The sequence below is a fragment of the Triticum aestivum genome, chromosome 2D, assembly GCF_018294505.1.
Source record: "Triticum aestivum cultivar Chinese Spring chromosome 2D, IWGSC CS RefSeq v2.1, whole genome shotgun sequence".
Lineage (NCBI taxonomy): Eukaryota > Viridiplantae > Streptophyta > Magnoliopsida > Poales > Poaceae > Triticum > Triticum aestivum.
Window position 1 is genome coordinate 626,400,538 of NC_057799.1, and position 15,628 is coordinate 626,416,165.

Here is a 15,628-nt window from a genome sequence, read left to right on the forward strand (position 1 = left end):
ATTCCATCTTCTCCCCCTCAATTCTTTTCAATTTTTTTTCAAATACTCATTTTCTCTTTCAACTAAATTTAACCTCTCGACAATAGGGTCGGTTGGAATTTCCGGTTCACAAACCTCCTAGACAAAAATATCTATGTCAACTTGATGGGCATAATTTGTCATAAACACGAAATGCAGCAATTAGTTTTAAAAGAGAATATACCACATCCGAATCATAACAAGGACGAGGGCCGACGGGGACGGATATCAAAACCATGGCACTATGTATAACAAACAACGTACGGGTAAGATAATTATACGAGTAACTATATATCCAAATCACACAAACATCAATTTGGTAATGTAAAACATTCATGAACAAGAGGCTCACCACAAGGTGGTGCCGGCGACGGAACGGTGCGGGCGATCGACTGTGGTTACGACGGAGATTTAGAAGGCACTAAGTAAACCACACCTACATATGCAAACTAAGTGTTAGTTTTGACCACAAATTGCATATAAATCAAATACTAGCACATATATTTTCTACCAAATTACTAAACTCATAAATTAATCACTATACAAAGCATTGCAAGAGCTAATCTAGCAATGAGAGATGAAAGGACAAAGTTGCTAACCTTTGTGATCATTTGAATGGATGGGGGCCTTCAAATCTTGACAAATTTTGGGCAAAATGTGTGATGAGCTCGAGAGGAAGAGGGGAAGAACAGAGAGGAGAGGGGAAAGGGGAAGAACAGAGCGAGCTCGGGTGGACGAAGGGCTTATGTAGGACGACCTTTAGCACCGGTTCGTGCCATGAACCGATACTAAAGGTGCTAGAGGGGCCCCGGACTGACAACATCCTGCCACCACTCACTTTATACCGTTCCGTGGCACGAACCGGTGCTAAAGGTCGGCCACGAACCGGTACTAATGAAAGCGGCTGGCTAGCCGTTGGAACCGGCACTAATGCACACATTAGTGCCGGCTTAAAAGCAAACCGGCACTAATGTGCTTGACATTTGACCCTTTTTCTACTAGTGCTAATTTTCTTACTATTTTATTGCTTGTTATTATATAGTGCGATGGTTTTGGTATCCGCCCCCGTCGGCCCTCGTCCTGTCTATGATTCGGATGTGGTATATATTATCTTTATAACTATTGGTTCATTTATTGTTTATGAAAATTATGCCGACCAACGTGACTTCAGCACTATATCAGTCAAGAGGCTTCAGCACTATATCGATGCAACGCACCAAGGAACGTTCGTTCCAGACAGAGAGAACGACTTGCTCACAATGGCCCTCGGGAATCCTGAGCACCCTGGACGGACACGAGGCACGCCAGGCTCCGTTCTGTGGAAGGCTGGTTTTCCGGACGCATTACAAATGCCAGGAGAGGAGGAAAAAAGTGGAGCAGACCCAAATTCAGAAGCTGCACGAAAGGGTTCAAGCGCTAGAGGAACGAGACGTAGCTCGCAGCAATCGACCTGCCGAAACTACCCCCGAAGCTACCCCGCCATCTCAGCGGAGAAGTAGCGTGGCTTCCACCGAGCTGCTTCAGCCGGAGCATGTCTTGACGGCTCCTGCTAGCTACCCCGTGGATGCTATCACGGAGTCTCAACATTGCCACCTTATGGCGAAATGGCAGAACTTGAAAGTCAAGGCGGTTGTTGGCTCTGTTTTACCTACTGAACCCGGCGCAACCTACCACTGCCGGCAGATTCCAGAAGGATATGCTAGGGTGATGGTGGATGAAATAACGGAGGGATTTGAGGACCTCTAGCTTGACCACCCTACCGGTGAAGGGGAGACTCGGCTGGGTTTAGCTCTGAAGACTCCATGCCTATGGCGGAAGGAGCTCATCAACCTTCCGAACTGGACGCCTCTGGCGAGTAAGGGCACTCTGCCTCCTCCTCCGTCTCCTCCTCCGGCGAGTGATTAGGGCACTCAGCCTCCTTCTTCGGCGCGTGGCGGCACTCCGCCTCCTCCTCCGGCGAGTGATCAGGGCACTCAGCCTCCTTCTCTGGCGTGTGGCGGTACTCCGCCTCCTTCTCCGCCTGTGCCGGCGCGCCCGAGCAGCCAGCCTCCTCCTTCTCCGCCTCGTCAGCAAGGGAGGAAGAGACCCGCCGCTGCTCCGGCTGCTCCGGCGCGTCGTAGTCCTTCTCCTCCACCTCGTAAGCAAGGAAAGAAGACAGCCGCAGCCGCTCCGTCTGCTCTGCCGGCGTCTAGCAGTACAGCCAGAGGCGGGAGGCAATACAGATTCGGTCCTTCTCTGAAGACTCCAGAGAAGTTACCATACGAGAGGACCGAGGAGGAAACCACGAAGATCGTGCGAGCCGAAGTGACGAACTTCTTTGAAGGGGTGAAAGCAAAGAAACATCCACCTCCGGAGGAGAAGGTAGATCCGGTGAAAGCGAAGCGCACTCTGGCTGCCCTGACAAAACCACCAAAGTCTCCGCCGAAAGGCAACTATGAGCGCATTCTTGCAAAGACATTTGTCGAAGCGGAGCGGTCGGGAAGTACTGTCAGTGATCAAAGGTTAAAAGAACAACGAGCTGGGAAAAAAATTGCCCAGCTCGGCGAACAAGCGAACCAATCGTGCCCCCCGCTCAAGGTGTCTAGCGACATCGTCGCTAATGATCCGAGGATGGTGGCCGGTTATAGCAATCTTGGAGATTACCTGCCCGACGATGTACATTATGATTTCTTGGAGGTGGACGAACACAAATACCATTACGGGAAGCCTCTCGTCAAAGATGAAAGATCTCTAACAACGATGATGCGAAGATTACATGATTGGTACATGAAAACCCGTAGAGAGTCTGGGGGGAGGGATACTTTGATGCTGAGAGTTAAAGAGGAGCATGACCTCGTTGGAATTGAACTGTTGAATGTTCCATTTGAGGAGTTCTTCCAGTTTTTCAATCAAAAGGCCCTCGATAAATCAACAGTCACTTGCTACTGTCTGTAAGTAGTACTACTTCTGTCATTAAGTCTCTCTATATAGGTCAGCTCTTTCATTGCATGTATTTATAATTATCCTCACTATATTATGCAGATTGAAGATCGCCGAATTGAAGAAAAGACAAATAGGTGATATTGGATTCATTAACACAAATCTTATAGATGCAACTGAGGTTAAATATCATGCCGAAAATACCGAGGCCAACTTGCTACGATCATTGGTAATAAATGAAAACAAAGATATAATACTCTTTTCTTACAACTTCAAGTGAGTGTTACTGTCTTGTGCATATTCGGTTTCCCTTATTAGTCCAGGTTATAGTAATGTAATTGATGGCTTATGCATGCGTGCGCAGCATCCACTATATTCTCCTAGAGATTAAGCTTGAGCAGGGAGTAGTAACCGTCTTAGACTCGAGACGAAAAGATCCCCAGGACTATGCGGACATGACTCAAATGCTCGAGAAGTAAGTTAAATCGATCAGTATCCATCATATCAGCAACTTTGTTCATTTCCTGATATCAAGTAATTGTTTTTTTTGTCTGGCAAGGTTTGGAGAAAATTCACCAAAAAAGCTCCGGGACTGCCGAAGAAGCTGCAATTTAGACACCCGAAAGTAAGTACTATAGTAGCATGTTCCGCGCATCTCCTAATGATTCAAGCGCTAGTTTCATCAATACCATTTAGCATGCTTGCTTATCAGTTTGATTGACCTCTATTTCTTGTAAAGTGGTTGCGGCAGGAACAAGGGAATGATTTCTGTGGATACTACGTTTGCGAGTCCATCCGCCACATGACCTGTGAGCGGGGCTACTCTGACGAACAATATGAAGTGCGTAAGCAATAATATTCATAATTTTATTTTATTACCATCATTTGTGTTGAGTTTCATTTATTCATATATATATATATATATATATATATATATATATATATATATATATATATATATATATTGACCCCCTTCTTCAAATTAGATATTTCGGATGCGGGATGAACTCCTAGCACCAGATCGTATGCGAGCAATTCAAGAGGAATTGGCGGCATTCTTCCTTGACCACGTGATCGCTAAAGACGGAGAATGTGGACCTTGACTTCGTATATAATTAGGAGATTATATTGTAAGAGATAATTATTGTATATATGTAGCCAGTAGTGTCGGATAGATATACGAGAACTTGTTGTTCGACCAATCTCTCGGAGAAGGAGAGGTGGTCATATCACTTCTCTCTGTATGCATATGTTCATGACGATCTTCTGTTTCCTTCATTTTCTTACTAGCTAGGGTGTCTAGTCCTCTCTATACGTATATAGTACGTAGCGTCGACCAAGCACGGAGATAAGAGAGGACACTTCTCTCTATTAATTAGCTAGCTAACACAATATATGAAACACCTAAATTAGCCCCCAAAACCCCCAACCCCCCCTCTTTAAAAAAAACAAAAACCCGAGCCCCTGAAATGCTGACGCGTGGATGCCTATTGGTCCCGGTTAGTGCCACCAATCGGGACCAAAGGCCCTCCTGCCTGGACTCGCCGCACCGGCCACGTGGAGGCCCATCTGTCCCGGTTCGTGTAAGAACCGGGACTAAAGAGTTAGGGCATTAGTAACGACCCTTTAGTCCCGGTTTAAAAACCGGGACAAAAGGCCCTTACCAACCGGGACAGATGACATTTTTTCTACTAGTGCATTTGAAATAAGTGCAGTTCTCTCCGATGGATATCATATTGCCCGCCCTGCAAAAAAATCAAAGGAATGGAAGGCGTTAATCAACGTAGCAAATATCTGCCCCGCAAAAAAAAGTAGCAAATATCTGTAGTCTTTGGGGCAAGGAACGTGGTCGATTCAGAACCATTGTCTAATGAGGTAGTAGTACCAAAATGGATTACATATCAAAGCATGCATGTGGGTGAACCGACCCAACTTAGATATCAAAACAAATGAGTGGACAAATATCTAGCATGTGCCTTACACCTCCATCTGTGTACTTAATGCCCACTTGCAGCAACAGCGATATAGCAATAGTGATATCTGAACAAATAAGACATAGCAGCAGTGATATTTTAGTTTCTAGTATCGGAAATCCGGGAGAAACCCTTTCTTAAAAGAAAGCAACAATGATATCTGAACAAATACCAACTGCAACAGTGATACATACTTAGTAATAACATAGCAACTGGAGTATTGAAGAAAGAAAATTTATCTGTGCCAGAAGCATTATCTTGTGACAAATCAAGCCAAATTCTATAGAACATGGAGATTGATGACATGGCCGATGTAGTAGTAACTTTATTTGGTTACCGATGGAGACGGAGTCGGCCGGACCAGACAGGTCAATCGTCATGTATATTTGTGTGTTTCTCCGTCAAAGTTTTTTCAAATGTTAGGCACAAGGGGCCAATCAGCACGATACACTGAATAAAGAAAAAACATATGACCTATGTTCCTGTCAAAACAAAGATTTTTTCCCCTCTTCTTTAGAGGATCCAATAGCACCACGTATGCAGGACCGATATGGCAATGAGTTCCATGGATCAAATTTGGCAGTGATGGGTATATGCCATGCCAGCAGGACCGATATGGCAGTGGGCTCCATTGACCAAATTTTGGCAACGATGAGACACGACGTAAAAGGAAACTCTACGTCCCAATCAGCAGAGTCAAGGTGGTTGGTTTGTTCAGTTACATGTTGCTCGCTACCAAAACTTTGCCACCTGTGCTTCGGCACATCCGACAAACACTGGGCCGGTCGGCGTCCACGATCGATTCATACTGGATTTGTTCCATCCTCCCTACAGTCCAGGCTTCTCTTCAAAGTTTAAAAGTCGGGCCTCTACCACACAAGCAGCAACACGACATCACCAAATTAACATACGGAGCTGCATGCTGTTATCCTCCAATTAAGTAACAAAATGGCCATCTCGCTCAGCTTGGAGCTCCTCTCCCTATCCCAACAATGGCAGCTCCTCCTAGCACTCCTTCCGGCCATCTCCCTCGTGTTCTTGACGAGGAGACTGAGCAGAAAAAGGATCAGGCTGCCGCCAGGCCCAGCCAGGCGCCGATCCTGGGGAACCTGCACCAGCTAGGCCAGCTGCCGCACCGGAGCTTACGGGACCTGGCGTGGCGGCACGGGCCGGTGATGCAGCTGCAGCTCGGCACGGTGCCGACAGTGGTGGTGTCATCGGCTGAGGCGGCGCGGGAGGTGATGAAGACGCACGATGAGGATTGTTGCACCCGGCCCGTGTCCCCAGGGATGAAGCGGCTGTCCTATGGCCTCAACAACGTCGGGTTCGCGCCCTATGGCGCCTACTGGCAGGCGATGCGCAAGTTCCTCATGGTCGAACTCTTCGGCGTGCGGCATGCCAAGGCCACATGGCACGCACGTCAGCACCAGGTACGACCATGACCATGCATAATGGGTTCAACTGATCGATCAAGAAACACTATGGTTATGGATTTTTTTCATGATCAGGTGGAGAAACTGATGAGCACCTTGAGCGGCTTGGCCGGAGAAGCCATAGCACTCAAGGAGCACATCTTCAGACTCGCCGACGGCATCATTGGCATGCTGGGGTTTGGCGACATGTACAACAGCGACAAGTTCCCGCACCACAAGAACTTGGAGCACGTGCTCGAGGAGGCCACACACGCGCAGGCCAGCTTTTCCGCCGAGGACTACTTCCCCAACATTGTGGGCCGCCTAGTCGACCAAATTACCGGCCTCACTGCTCGCCGCGAGCGGATCTTCAAGAAGCTTGACAACTTCTTCGAGATCATCGAGCAGCATCTTGACCCTCGGCGTGTCAAGCCTCACAACGGTGACCTCGTCGACCGCCTCATTGGCCTCTGGAAGGACAAAAGTGGCACCCTCAGCATCACGAGAGACCACGTCAAGGGCATCATCTTTGTACGTTATATTGGTGGCCTCTACATCCTGCCCTGTCCTGATCAAGGAAAAAAAAGATCAACTAACTGACAGCACTCACCACCATGCATGCAGGGCACGTTCATTGGTGGCTCGGACATGGCCTCAGTGACGATCCTATGGGCGATGGCGGAGCTGATCCGGAAGCCACGACTACTGAAGAAGGTGCAAAACGAGATCAGGGGCGTGGTGGACGGCAACGAGAGGGTGCGCCAGGACGACCTGGCTAAGCTGGGCTACCTCAAGATGGTGGTCAAGGAGACCCTACGGCTGCACCCGCCAGCGACAATGTTGCTGCCGAGGGAGGCCATGAGGGACATCCGAATTGGCGGCTATGATGTGCCGGCCAAGACATGGATCTATGTGAATGCATGGGCCATTGGTAGGGACCCGGCAAGCTGGCCTGATGACCCAGAGGAGTTCAAGCCAGAGAGGTTTGAGGCGAGCGAGATAGACTTCAAGGGCGCACATTTCGAGCTAACGCCATTTGGCGCGGGGCGGCGGATATGCCCCGCCCTGTCTATGAGCACGGCAACCGTGGAGTTCACGCTGGCCAACTTGTTGTACAGCTTTGAGTGGGCGCTCCCCGAGGGGACGGCGGTGAGCATGGAGGAGGAAGGCAAGCTCATCCCCCTCCTCAAGACGCCGCTCGTGCTGGTGCCCACCGCGTACCGTCGGCCGGCCAGCTGAGCTCCTGTCAAAATTAATATGCTCCCAGCTAGGCAGCTATAGGGTAATTAAGCATGTGATCATATCACTATTAAAATATTAATATGCTCCCAGCTAGTCAGCTATAGGGTAATTAAGCATGTGCCCATACTTGTCCTTAAAAACAGATGGGAATGCAACATTATCCATATTCCTACGGTGGGGGTGCTTCTGGCTTCAATCGCCGTCGGATGATGAGGACGCCGGCGACAGCGATGGCGACGTTTCTGTTCTCAGAATTGCTATGTGGTACATAATCGCAAAGCCACATTAAACATGCATACTTGAGTATTTTGCATTTGATCTGATCAGTCATTCAGATATAGTCGGTCGACAAGCTGTTGTAAGTTGAACTAACAACCTCAAAGAAGACAGGCCTGAACTACTAAATCAACCATTCATATCAACCATTCTCAGCAAGCAAAGTAAGTCCTATGGTGACTTTCTAATTATACTTTTTGATTGGTCGGCAACAGATATTGTGTGGCTACTGATATTGGATTGTTTATTCGTCACAACGACAAAATTACTGTACTGTTAATTCTATATGTGGAACTTGAAGCATGTGCACCATCATAGATTTTCAAATAATAGATTGAAATGAAATGTGCCAGAAAGACGAGTTCATGCTTAAAACAATTACCGTAAGGTCGGCATAGATCCTGTGATTAACATCATCAAACAGGACCAGAACACCCTGTAAGATTTCTATGAAGCGTCTCAGGTTCCCTGAAAGGGAGCCCTCGTTGTTATATTGAACGATGAGGAAGAGTCCTCACGATGGATTACAAGGTATCGATCATAGGAGGGATAACCGAGAGAGAGAAAGAGATCTTACAGGGAGATTGGAGAGATAGATACGAGATAAACATACAGAGAGAATCTATCTCTATTAACTAAAAGTAGCGCCCAAGGCAGCCTGAAGGTCTCCCTGTGAATCATGTTTCAACACCCTCTCTTAATCTAAACTTTACGTTTAAATTCCTCAAATTGTTTTGCAGCCAAGGCTTTTGTGAATCCATCCGCGACTTGATCCTTGGAATGTACAAACCGAATGTCCAGTTCCTTATTAGCAACTCGTTCTCTGACGAAGTGATAATCTATGTCGATGTGCTTGGTCCTTGCATGAAAGACAGGATTGGCAGCCAAGTAAGTAGCACCAAGATTGTCACACCAAAGACAAGGAGTTTGAATGTTACGAAGACCAAGTTCCTTGAGAATAGATTTGACCCAAATAATTTCTGCTATTGCATTTGCTAATGCCTTATACCCTCCCTCAGTACTAGACCTTGCCACTGTAGCTTGTTTCTTTGCACACCACGAAATCAAATTAGGACCAAAGAAAACTGCAAATCCTCTCGTTGACCTTCTATCATCTAGACAGTCTGCCCAGTCAGAATAAGTAAAAGCACTCACAACAGTGGATGAGGACCTGCTGAAGGTTAGTCCAACACTCAAAGTGCTTTTCACGTATCTCAGTATACGCTTTGCTGCAGTCCAATGGGCAGTAGTGGGTGCATGAAGAAACTGGCAAACCTTATTGACTGAAAAAGAGATGTCTGGTCTGGTAAGGGTCAAATACTGAAGTGCACCTACCAAACTTCTATATGTGGTGCCACCCTCTTGGCTCAAAAGTTCACCTTCAGTGAGAGATAGTTTTTCTGAACTGGACAATGGTGTGGATGAAGGTTTACAGCCCTGCAATCCAACTCTTCTCAGGAGATCAGTTGCATACTTTTCTTGGAAAAGATGCAAACCACCTTCACTGTTTTGCTTAACTTCAATACCCAGAAAAAGTGCAAATCTCCCAAATCCTTTAGAGCAAAATCTGAATTCAAATCTGACAAAAGAGCTCTCACTGCTTCATTAGAGGAGCTTGTGACAATTATATCATCAACATAGATAAGCACAAAAATGGATGTGTTGGACTTATTGTAAATGAACAGTGAGGTGTCAGATCTTGAAGGAGCAAAACCTAGCTGTTGCAAGTTTGTACTTAAACGAGAGTACCATGCTCTGGGGGCTTGTTTCAATCCATAGAGTGATTTATCAAGCCTGCACACATGAGATGGTTGGTTCTCATCTTCAAACCTAGGAGGTTGCTTCATATACACTTCCTCTTCCAGAACGCCATGAAGAAACGCATTCTGCACATCTATCTGTCTAAGACTCCATCCTCTAGATACAGCAATGGACAGGACAAGACGAATAGTAGCAGCTTTAACAACCGGACTGAAGGTATCCTCATAGTATATGCCATACCTTTGCTTGAAGCCCTTCCCAACAAGTCGAGCCTTATAACGATCAATTGTACCGTCAGACCTTCTTTTTATCCTGAACACCCACTTGCACTCAATCACATTTTTACCTTGTTGAGGAGGAACTAGGTGCCAGGTTCTGTTCTTGTGAAGAGCGTGAAATTCTTTATTCATAGCTTTCGTCCATGTGGGATCAGCGAGTGCATCATGGACTGTACGTGGCTCTCCTGTGGAAGCAGCTAAACCAAATTTAACCTTGTAATTTACCGGTTGAATGACGCCTCGTTGAAGACGTGTCCGTGGCTGTATTACCGCAGCAGGTTCGGTTCCAGCCGCAGAAGATCCTGCCTGCTGCCGCTCCTGGGCAGTGGATCCAGGCGATCCCGAGGCGGAACTGCCCCCGATGCCCACCGGATCTTCTGCGGGTGCGCGAGTAGACGAACGCAAAGGAGACGCCATAGAAGATCCGGGCAGATCAGCCTCAGACTGCGCGCCATGGGGTGATGAGGAGCGCGGGACCCGCCTGGTGTACACGCGCGGGACAGGCGCATACCGCCCTGTCGGCTGATGCGCGGGCGCCGATTTGTGCGGCTCGTCCGCAAAGGCTGAGCCAGGAGGAGGCGGCCGCGTGGCAGATGCTGAGTGGGGAGTCTCGTCCGTGGGTGGAAGCGACACGCTTGCCGCAAGCCAGCTGACAGAGTGAGGATCCCAGGAAGGATCATGTCGGCCCTATTGTGGTCAGGCGCCCCGATCCCAAGGAAGATTGCACCGGATCAGGCGTGACCACGGGAGGACGCCATAATGCATTATTTTCTGTACAATTTTCGCCAGTTTCTGCATTATTGTCACCCAATTGTTTTTCTGCAGCAACAAACTCAGGTAAACAGTTAGGAGAGTTAGTCGTAGCTGGATCAGTACAATCATCATTGCCCACATAATCAACACCGGATAAATGAGACGGAAGGAGAAGGATCTCCTTCCGAAGAAGAGCACCGGTATTAGGATGTAGTTTTTCAAAGGGAAACTGAGTTTCGTCAAAAACAACATCACGAGAAATATACATGCGACGAGTGGAAACATCTAGGCACTTAACACCCTTGTGTTGTGCACTATAACCAAGGAAGGCACATTGTTTGGAGCGAAACATAAGTTTGTGAGTGTTGTAGGGACGAAGGTTGGGCCAACATGCACAACCAAAAATGCGAAGAGTCGCATAATCAGGTGTGACATGGAGAAGACGTTCAGTGGGAGTTTCATGAGCAATAGTGCGACTAGGCCACATGTTAATAAGATGAACAGCGGTAAGAAAGGCTTCGTCCCAAAATTTTGGAGGCATGGAGGCCGCAACTAAGAGAGCTAGGCCTACTTCGACAATTTGTCGATGTTTCCGTTCTGCAGAACCATTTTGTTGATGAGCATGGGGACAGGAGACATGATGAGAAATACCTATCTTTAAAAAAAGGAATTCAGCTTCTCATATTCCCCACCCCAATCAGATTGGATGGAAAGAATCTTACTATCAAATTGACGTTCAACAAGAGCTTGAAAGTTATGAAAGACTTGAAATACATCGGAACATTTTTTAAGAAGATAGATCCAAGTGTACTTGCTATAATCGTCAATGAAACTCACATAATAAGAGTGTCTACCAACAGAAGTGGGTGCTGGACCCCATACATCAGAAAAAAATTAGTTGCAAAGGCTTGGTAGATACACTAGTGGAAACAGGATAAGGCAATTGATGACTTTTTGCTCTTTGACATGAATCACAAATAGTTTCTAAGTTTCTCTCACCAATAACTGGGAGTTTATTTCTACTAAGAATTTGATGAACCGTAGCAAAAGACGGATGACCTAAGCGACAGTGCCACCTTCCACCAGAAAGCTTGATGGCACCATAGACTTGTTTATTAAACTTGCAGTACTGAGGAAGCAACGCATATAGCCCTTGAACACAGACACCCCTATGGAGAACTTTCTTCGTGACCTGGTCCTTGATCAAAAAGAAATATGGGTGAAATTCTAGAAAGACATTATTATCAAGGGCAATGCGATGAACTGAAAGAAGAGTTTTGGAAGCCTCAGGAACATGCAAGATTTCTTTTAAGACAAGATCTTTATGTGGGGTTTTGATAATTGAATGACCAACATGACTAATCTCCATACCTGCACCATTAGCTGCGGTGTAGATTTTATCATGACCACGATATTTTTCATGCATGGTCAGCTTCTTCAATTCTCCAGTGATATGGTTTGTCGCACCTGTGTCCATGTACCAGTTGGTATCGACTCCATATGACCCATCGGCTGCAACTGCAACTTTCTTTTTCTGGGAATTGTCATCAGCGTAGCGCCAATCACAATCCTTAGCAATATGATTTGTTTTTTTACATATTTGACACTTCCCTTCATGGCCTTCATAACCTTGGAAGTTGCGCCCCTGTTGTTGTTGTTGTAAGGAGGGCGCCGGTTGTTGTTACCGCCAGAGTTGTTAGGGTGATAGCCGCTGCCACCGCCCTGATAGCCACCTCCCTGATAGCCGCCACCACCATGATTCTGCTGATAGCCGCCGCCGCCGTTCTGGCAGCCGCCACCGCTGTTATTGTAGCCGCTGCCGCCGCCGCCTCCTTGGTAGCCGCCGCTGCCACCAGCTTGACCACCGCTGCCACCACTTCCACCGCGAGAGCCGCCACTGTTTCCCCCGTTTCTCTGATTGCGGTAGCCCCCTCTGCCTCCCTGGCGACCGCGAGAAGCGGCGTTTGCCGAGGATTTGAAGCCACCGCTGCCATTGTCGTGGTACAACTCGACCCTCTGATCGAAGTTGGCCACGAGGGAGAAGAGATGATCGACCGTGATGGGCTCGGTGAGGACGTCCAGCGCTGAGATGAGCGGCTGATATTCCATGTCAAGGCCGGATACAATGAAGGAGATGAGCTCCAACTCCCCGATCGGTTTTCCTGCCGCCGCGAGCTCGTCGGAGAGAGACCGCATGTAGCCGAAGTAGGTTGATGCAGATTGCGTGCCCTTCTGGGCGTTGGTGAGGGCAGCACGCAGGTTGTTGACTCGAGAGAGCGAGACCGCCGCGAACATGTTGGACAGGGCGGTCCAGATCGCATGCGACGTCTCCAGCGACGCCACTTGAACGAGGACCTCCTTGGAGAGGTTCCGAAGGAGGTAGGCAACAATTTGCTGGTCCTGGACCAGCCATGGGGGGTAGGCAGGGTTTAACAGCACCTGATCCTTGCCCTCTTTATCCTTTGCGACGATGTTCTTAGGAGGTTCCTCTATGGTTTTGTCGATGTAGCCGTACAAGCCAGCGCCCGTTATTCGGGATCAGGCTTGAGCTCGCCAGAGGACATAATTCGTCCTGGTGAGAGGCTTAGATATGTTGTAGTTGAGGCCGGTGGAGGGAATAGCAGCAGAGGTGAACATGGTTGCGGTGGGGATGGAGGTTGATGATGATGATCGGTCGAGGTGGATGAGCTAGATGTGATGGGAAGAGCCTGCTCTGTATACCATGTAAGATTTCTATGAAGTGTCTCAGGTTCCCTGGAAGGGAGCCCTCGTTGTTATATTGAACGATGAGGAAGAGTCCTCACGATGGATTACAAGGTATCGGTCATAGGAGGGATAACAAAGAGAGAGGGAGGGAGAGAGAGATAAACATAGAGAGAGAATCTATCTCTATTAACTAAAAGTAGCGCCCAAGGCAGCCTGAAGGTCTCCCTATGAATCACGTTTCAACACACCCTACTCCACAACTACGTATTTGAGCAGCGGGACTCATTGAATGCTTGGCTTTGAGCGTTTTGACAGATTTCCTGTTTCTCACATAGCTTGCAACTGCTTTGCTAAGAGCATCTCCAGCCGTTCAGCTCCTCAGGGCGTCGACAAAGAGCGGCCTGGGGGCGAACAAACGCTAGATTGGCCCCTAGGGGCGACCTAGCTCCCAGCCACGCCCCCAGGCGTCGCCCCCCAAGCCACGACAAATTTAAACGTAGTCATTCCCGCTCACAAAATAGACGCCGCAAATCCAGCAATCAAGCGGCCACAGTTCGGCGATCGAATGAAAAGTTCGGCGTACAGAAAAGAAAGGACGCGCGTGCAGCGCATCAGACGGCGAGGTCGGCCTCCGGCGTCGGCGGAGTCGGCGTGCGCGGGCTTGGCAGGGTCGGAGCTTCTTCTGTGATGGGCGGCATCGGCGTGGCTTCTGTGCTGTGGGGAGTCGTGGAGGCATCATCGCTCAGGCTTGGCGGCGGCGGCGGCGTGGGTGTGGGAGTTGGCGGCGCCGTCGACTGCAGCTGGTTCACGATGAGGCCACGCTCCGCCAAGTACCACGCCTTGACCGCCTCGTCGTTGCTTTGGAGCATGTCCGCGCCGCCCAGCAGGAAAGCCAGGTCGGTGTTCCTCTTCTTCGCGGCGACGTTGGTCCGGAGTAGGTCGAGCTTGACGGCGCTGCTCGTCATCAACGCCGACCACCGCACCTCGGTCTTCTCTTCACGCAGGGCGGCCCGGGCCTGAGCGTCGGCGAGGCAATGCTCGATGGACTCCTGCACTCGCGCGGTAGCCGCGTCGGCATGTTTTCCCTTCTTGGCCCCTTTGTTGCCATCCGGCCGCCCTTCTGACGCGCCCGGCGTCGGCGCGTCCGGCTTATAGGTCTCCTTGGCCTTGTCGAGGGTGCACCGGACTTCCGCCCACTTCTCGCACTTGTCAATGCGCTTGTAAACGTGGAGGTACTTGAATTCTTGGTCGTTGTTGCCCTGGCGATACATGGCGAACATGCGCACCAGCTGCGCGGAGGAACAAACAGTTGGCGGACGCACACGGCGAAGAGAAGCGGGAGACCGGCGTGCCATACCTGATCCTCAACGTTGGCGCCGCTCTTCAGGCGAGCCGCGACCTCCTCAAAGATCCCATGCCATTTGTTGCACGCCGCCTGGATGAGCCCCCAATGGTTCGCCATTGCCTTTGCCCCGCGCTGCATGTAGACGCCTTTAAAGTAGGGGTCGACGAGCTTGCGCTCGTCGAACTCGGCCTTGATGCGCTCCCAGTATGTCTCGATGCTCTGGTTCGTGCCGGTGGTCGGGTGTAACACCCCGAGAATCTCGCTACAGTAATCTCCCCCTAATGGCGGCCATGTCATCATGATTACTATGTAGCTTGCCACCTGTCCTAAATCCAAAGCCATTTTTCAAATTTGAAATAAAGTCAAATAAATTATTTCTTCGAACAGTAAAACTAAAATGTTCACACTATTCTATAAATCCCCATGATCATTGCAGTGATGAAACCGACTTCATTTGAATCTCAGGTGAATCCCTTGGAAATTAATAAGTAGCCCAACAACACTTAGCAGAACCATTTAAATGCAAACATAAGTTGTTTAATTTCAAACAAACTCCAAACTTTTTGCGGCAATATTAGATAATGCCTAGTATTTGTTTAAACCAGTTGAATATTTTTACAAAAGTCATTTGGTGGTCAAACAAGTGCAAATCAGTAGCTAACTTAATAAATACTTATCAAAAAAGAATAGTCGGGCCAGTCTGCACTTAGGCCTGTTGGAGCAGTACAGGCCCAGCCCGCTCCCAAGTTGCCCAGCTGTCGATGGCGCCCGAGCCTGGACGCCGTTTCTGCCACACCATCTCGCCATCGCGTCGCTACAGGCCACCTGGAGGGGATAAGATCGCCAGCATCGATGCCCTGGACAAGGCCAGGATCTTTTCCCCCTCCCCTCGCTTCGCTGCTTCTTCACCCGCCATGGCCACCTCTGTCGTCTCCGTCGCCTGGC

At 48.8% G+C, this 15,628-nt stretch overlaps 1 pseudogene; it reads left to right on the plus strand.

Moving 5' to 3' along the window:
* The first annotated feature begins 5,858 nt into the window (after positions 1-5,858).
* LOC123056098 (4-hydroxyphenylacetaldehyde oxime monooxygenase-like) lies at positions 5,859-7,561 on the plus strand (annotated as a pseudogene).
* Positions 7,562-15,628: the final 8,067 nt, after the last annotated feature.